This window comes from Psammomys obesus, unplaced genomic scaffold, assembly GCF_907164565.1.
Source record: "Psammomys obesus unplaced genomic scaffold, mPsaObe1.curated_primary_1811, whole genome shotgun sequence".
In the NCBI taxonomy this organism is placed as follows: domain Eukaryota; kingdom Metazoa; phylum Chordata; class Mammalia; order Rodentia; family Muridae; genus Psammomys; species Psammomys obesus.
Window position 1 is genome coordinate 1,790,417 of NW_026595981.1, and position 6,715 is coordinate 1,797,131.

The 6,715-nt window shown below is 54.9% G+C and overlaps 1 protein-coding gene across 3 annotated transcripts in view; it reads right to left on the reverse strand.

Moving 5' to 3' along the window:
• The window catches only part of Rph3al (rabphilin 3A like (without C2 domains)), a 138,912-nt gene extending 132,460 nt beyond the window's left edge, over nt 1-6,452 (reverse strand). Inside the window, exon 1 of one of the 3 annotated variants that reach the window (XM_055619494.1) lies at nt 6,397-6,452. The gene's annotated coding sequence lies outside the window, so the exon portion shown is untranslated. Of the gene's footprint in view, nt 1-5,208; nt 5,257-5,428; nt 5,722-6,396 lie in introns of those variants that run through there. The other 2 variants (XM_055619496.1, XM_055619495.1) reach the window with 2 other exon arrangements.
• Between the last annotated feature and the right edge of the window lie 263 nt (nt 6,453-6,715).

The window sequence follows — 6,715 nt, forward strand, 5'->3', positions numbered from 1 at the left end:
GAAGGAAGGAAGGAAGGAAGGAAGGAAGGAAGGAAGGAAGGAAGGAAAGAAGGAAGGAAGGAAGAGAACCCACATCTGTGGAGGCCCACATTCAGGTCTGGGCACCCACATGTGGCTCACAAGCACCCGTAACTCCAGTCCTGAGTTCCCAAGGCCCTTTTCTGGCCTCCTAGGGCTCCTGAACATATGTGTTGCACATAAAGTCCTGCAGGCTCAGACACACACATATCATTTTTTCATTCTTCTTCATATATAGATATGTACACACATATATGTCTTGCCTACATGTTCATTTGAATCACGTGTGTACTGCCTGTAGATGAGAGTTGTTATACTAGATCTTATTTTCTTTCACATGTATAATATCTATTTACATTCCTGTATGCATGTTTATTATGTACACATATATCAGTGTCAGGCAGCACAAATGTGCTAGAGATGAAATCCAGAACCTTGACTATGCTAGGCAAGTGCTTTACAGTCAAGGTACACACCATTTCCGTGTTTACTATTTATTTTTATTTTCCGTGTATGAGTGTTTTGTCTGCATGTATATATGTACACTGTGTGTGTGCCTGGTATCCATGGGAGCCTGAAGAGGGCGTCAGATCCTCTGAAATTGGAGCTACATATGATTACAGATGGCGAGCTGCCATGTGGATCCTGGGATCTGTACCTGGGTCCTCTGCAAGAGCCCCACGTGTTCTTACCTGCTGAGCCATCTCTCCAGCCCCGATATGCACATTTCTAGAAAAAGCACCACGTTACATTTATCATTAGTCCACTCTCTTCCTCGGACAAGCCCAAGGCATTTACGTGTGTTGTGCTGGAAACACGTACGTCCTCCCAGGCTGCTCACTACTACTGTTCGGAGGGACGCAGTCATGCTTACGTGGTTATTGCTTCCAGTAAACTATACGCTTTTCCAAAATGCAGCTCAGTCCCCTTTTCTGAAGGTGCTGGGGACTGAACCCAGGGCCTTGGCATGCCACGGAGACATATGGCTGTGATGGCAACACTTAGGAGCCCCAGGCTGCAGGATTGTGCTTTCCAGGCCAAAATCAGCTACATAAGCAAAACCCTGCTTCAAAAACCCAACTAGCATTGGCAAGATGGCTCACTGGGTAAAGGCACTAACCACCAAGCCTGGCAGTCAGTGACTTGGAACCAGCAGAGGGAAAACTCTCACAGAGCCTAGCATCAGCTCAATTGCTCAGTCACACCCAAAGACGAGAACACACCAGCATTTGGATGAGGCATAAACACTGCTGACGGGGCAGGGCGCCAACGATAGCTCTCTTCCTGGGCAGGCAAAGCCACCAGCAGCTTCACAACTGTGCCACAGTGGTCGTGGGGACGTGTGACTGACTGTCCAGGGTCTGGGAATGCTTTTACCTAAGGCGTCTACACGGTACCTGCAGTCTTACATAAGGCACTCGGGTATTTTTAGCAGCATGGAAATGCCGTGCGAACAGAGGGGCGCTCTCGAAGCACTGCAGGCTGGCACGGGCCTTGCAATGCTCTTTCGCTGGCGGCTCGCTCTGAGGACTGAGGTCTGGGCTGGGGCTCCTGTAAGACCCAGAAAGACTAGTTACCCTGGTAACAAGGCGGGGTGCACACATGTACCCTCACCCGTTCACCCCTGGCCCATCCTGGGAGCAGGGTGGGGACAAGCCGAGGAGTTAGGTGAGCTCCTCTGCAGAGAGTCAGTGCTGTGCAGGAGCCACAAGCAGAAACAACCCTGGCTCTCCCTCACCCCCAAGCAGCTCCTTCCAGCACACGGAAGTCCACCCTCAGTCACCTCACACTGTCACAAGCCAGGGTTCTAGGTCAAGTCCGTGAGGTGAAGGTGTGGGCCTTCTGTGGGAGCTTTTTCACACTCTAGGGTAGGCCTCACTGCAGCCCCTTTTCTGTTTTAGTACATTTTATTGACATATACCAGACACAGGGAAGGACACACCAAAACTGGCAAGTAGATTCTGAGCTTAGAGCGCAGCTCAGTTGTTGAGTCTTTACTTAGTGGCATAAGGTCCTCAGCGTCATAGGGGTGGGGGGTTGACAAATTCTGACAGCATGAACAGAACATGTGACCGATCAGATTAAAAAAAAAAAAAAAAGCCAGGTGAAGCTGAGGCAGGGAGATCACTTGAACCCATCCTGGGCAGCACAGAGCAGGCCCTGCAGCTTCCGCCTCTGGGGTAGCGCTCTACTAACTTATAGCCACCTCAGATTTCCACCTGTGTGACTCATGCACAGCTCAGAGTGTGGCTGCTGACAGCTCATTCTCACCCTCCATGCAGCTCTAGTGTCTACATTTGCCCCAGTTTCTAAAGACTCTGAGTCCCTTCTGGTTTGATTGGTTAGTTAACAGTGCCAGTCTAAAACCTCTGGTAACGTTCCCTTTCACTGTAGCCTCTTGTCCACTGTGTTGAAAACTAATGCTCTACACCCTGAATCTTAGAAAAGCCAGTCTGTTCGATCCCCCTTCATCCTTAAATCACAGTCCTCCATTGTCCACACAGCAGCACACAGGATCTTAGCCACAGAGGACAGACTTTCCAGGACTAAAGCCCACCTCCATCATGTACTTGCTGTATGCTACCTGACAAACGTCTAACTTCCCTGGAGCATAAGTTTCTTACACGTAAAATGTAACACTTCTAAATTCCCTTGGCAGAGAATGAAATAAGGAAACGGCAGAATCAATTAAGGAAACTGTATCTGGGAGCACTTGGTCTTTCTTTTTTCCTTTTTCTCTTTCTTTCTTTTTTTAATTTGTTTGATTTCTAAGGTTTTTTTTTAAAGATGTATTTATTTTTATGTGCACTGATGTTTTGCCTCTATCTATGTGTGTGTGTGGATGCCACACCCTGGAGCTAGAGTTTTACACACAGTTGTGAGCTGCCATACAGGTGCTGGGAACCGGTGACCTCTGGAAGAGCAGCCAGTGATATGAACCGCTGAGCCATCTCTCCAGCCCACACTTGGTCTATGTTAATACCTTGTGATCACTGCCCAGAGCATCCTTGTCTCCCTCACACCTCCGAGATGCCCTGTTCTTGGTGGTGTCTGTAGACAAGGCCTGTAGACAGCGGCTGAGGAAAACTGGCTTGCTCACCCCTGGAATGCTTGCTGTATCTTCTTCCTGACAAGCATCCAAGACAGCAGCACAGCTTTTACCCGTGGAGCCCTGGGTATCCCTCACAAATGTGACCTAAGCCAGGGTCATCCCCCTGAGGTCATCACTGACGGTGTGCCCACTGCCTGTCGACAACCTGCTGGGACACCAACAAGTACCCACAAGTCACTGGTTTGAAGAAACAAAAGAATTTAGTATCTACACAAAGGGAAAGTGAAGGGGGAATATTTAATTTCTTCAGGCAGCAAACACAGAAAAGGCCCCTCCAAGCACACAGTGCAGAGACCTAGGAGTGGGAGACTTGGGCCTCACACTACCGGTTGCTATGGTAACGGGATTTCACAGCAGGAGCTCATTTTCATATGACAGTGGCCTGCAGCAGAAGGAAAGGGAGCCTTCTAAAGAAACTTAGTTGAAGGTTCAAAAGGCAACTGAAAGCGTCCTTAGGGGGAGGGCACTTAGGGAACTCAGGAAGGGCAGACCTGAGGACCCCACCGCTCCACCCTGGCATCGCTCTCTACTCCACAACTCTAAAGCCAGATGGGGAAACAGCATGTTTCCAGGGCCTCCCTGATTGATGGCAGCCTCTGGAGTCAGGGACCCCATTACCCATCTGCCTGTTATCAGGTCCTTTCCCAGGGTCCAGGAGAGTCCCGAGCCGCCCGTATGCCCTGAACACCAGGGCCAGATACTGAGGGGATGCCGGAGACGTGGAACACACACACCTCAGAACCACCAGCAAACCTTGTGTCTAAAGACAGCTTTGAGCCTGCCGGCTGAATTCCACCTCAGCTCTGCCCACCACAAGCTGTGTGGTTCAGAGAGGTCCCTGCCCTCTCTGATCTTGCATCCTGACAGGCAGAATGGAAACAATAGTCTTGATATCTACCTCCGTGGGTGCTTCAAGAACACAAAACCAGTGAGGGGCTGGATCCCTTCGTACACCGCCCAGCTCAGGACACAGAATGAGCACAGATAAGGCGGTCAAGACGCTGACAGGCTAGAATGCTCAGGATTAAACTGCATGGAACACCCTGTAACCAAGCCCTCCCTGAGCCTAGCGGAGCAGAAGGCCCGGAATCTGAAAGAATAAGCAGCTCTCAGAGGGAGATTTAGTTTGTAGCGGGCTCCAGGCATGGCATAGAGAGTTCTCAGAAATGTGGGGGAAGCTGAACCTACAGGGTGAGCTGTGCTGAGGATCCAGAGACAGAACGGAGAGGCTGCCCTCAGGGAACAGGCATGGCAGGATCGGATAAGGACATAGCCAGAAAGGGGGTCCTGGACCAGTGGGAGTCGAGGCAGGGGAATCAAGCTTTCTCAGGCAACAGCACCTGAATCAAGGAGTACAGGGAGGGACAAGAATGCCCGTGTAGGGAATTGAGAAGATTCAGGATTGGAAACCAGTGTGAATGAAGCCCAAGACTGAAAGCCTGGAACCCCAGCAAAAGAGATGGGCCCCGAAAGGCCTGCAGAAATCCAGAAACTTTCTTAGAAAAAAAAAAAAAAGCATTTCTTAGGGGTCAGTGACAGGGTCAGGGGCCACCCTGGTGACATGCCAGATAGAAGGCTTGCTGCACGGGCTGGCAGAAAACGTCTGTATTCTGGCCTACAGGTCAGAGAGAGCCTGCCCCGGAGAGAGAGGCAAGACCCAGAGACAAGTGTGGTGTGACAGAAGGGCTGCTGTCTGGGCCACCCATCTAGGCTCAGACTCTCTTTGAGTGACTGTGAGGCATCCCGAAGAAAGCCTAGACAGGACTAGACACCAGAATCTTCCCCAAGACCGCTGCTCGAGAAGCCATGAGCTGGGCCTGGCAACCAGAAGTACGGAAAGACGCTTAGAAAAGGGACGACTGGCCCAGAAATAAAGACGGCAGCAGGGAGGGCTGCAGAGTGGACAACCTGGGAGGGGTAGAGAGAGGAGACAGGAGGGAGGAGGCTGGACGGAAAGCCAGTTCGCAGCTTCAGCTAAGGCAGGACAGCAGTCAGGCTGCAGGACTGGGAGAACAGAGGGGCAGGTGCAGGGCACTTGTGGAGAAAATGTGACAGTAAGAGCAAAGCTTGCAGCTCACCTCACGGTTCTGCTTTTTTCAGATGGAAGCCAAGGGGCGGTCAGAGGCAGTGATGGAGGGCGCAATCTGTTCGGGTGGGGGCGGGACCGAGCCTGATCTACAAGGCAGACTTCTCCAAGAGGCTTTCGCCTCGCTTTGGGGCCTCGGGGACGCCCCTTTCCCTCCCCTGACTTCTGCTGCCGCCGGGATCAAAGCTTCCCCACTTCACAAACCGACTGACCTGCATCCACCCGCTCCAATCTCACTTGAGACAGGATTTCCACCTTCAGCAACCCACTCTATCCAGGGCGCCCGCTAAGGTGTGTCAGACACTGGAGTAGGAAATCAATCGGGTGGCTCCGTCCTGCTCACGGTGCACAGACGGCCCGAGGCCCCTGGGAGCGGGCAGGGGTCGCCATCCTGAGCGCTCAACGGCGCCCCCCAAAGCTGCCTGACAGCGGGGAGGAACCGGCTCGCCCGGAGAAGAGCCTCCAGCTGCCCCAGCACACCCAGGGCTCCACGTGCTTTGCGGCAGCCGGCTCGAGTGGAGCGTCCTGGGCCCAGGATACCCCCCGCCAACGCCAGTCACTGAAAACCCTGTATCCCGCCCACCCCACCCTACCCCGAGCCGGCGGGGCGCCGGGGACCGCGGGGACGGCCACCGCCGCAGGCCCCGCCCGACGCACGTGCGCGCTCGCTGGGCTCCGCACTTGTTGACTCGCTCGCGGGCGCGCTCGCCCCAGCGCCGCCTGCCGCCTGCCGCCTGCCGCCCGCGCCGCCCGCGCGCCCTTCCCCCACCGGCCACCCCGGCCCCGCGCCTCCCGGCGCCGGGGACCGACCCGGGGCCGCGCGAGCTGCACCCTGCGCCCCAGGCTGCGGGCCGAACCCTGGGAGTGAGAGCGCGGCGGCGGAGCGGACCGCGGCGCTGTCCCGGGACAGCTCGCGTGCAGCCCGGAGTCTCGGGCAGCGGAGAGAGAGGGCGGGCAAGCTCGGGAGGGCAGCTCGGAGGCAGGCCCTGCCCGCGCCCCAACAGCGCTCAGGGACCTTCCCACCCCGGGTTCCAACATCTCCAGGATCTGCGCTCTAGCTCCGGGCCCACCACGGGCACGCGCTCTGGTCCCCATCCTGGAGCCAAACACACACACCCGGGCCCCGGGAGACTGGGCCCCGAGGGGGGAGGGGCGGCGACCCCACTTGAGCCACACTTACCTGGGGTTTCGCCCCTGGCCGGGCGCGCTCCCTGGCTGCCCTCTGGCGGCCACCTCAAGTACCCGGCGGGCGCCCCGCCCCGGTCCGCCCCTCTCTGACCTGGGACCTGTTCCTGCCAGCTGAAGAGCCCTGGCCTGAGGCCATCCGATAGGCTCCATCCCTTTTAGACGGCCCTTTTTTGTCACAGATAACGAACAGCTCGGTCTTTAAGGAGCTTCAAACCTCTTCTAGCAACCCCGAGAGGCGAAAGATAGGGTTTCTGGAAACTGCAGCGGTGCCTAACTCTAGCTGGAGCTCAAAGTGTGTTTGTGGAATGAAT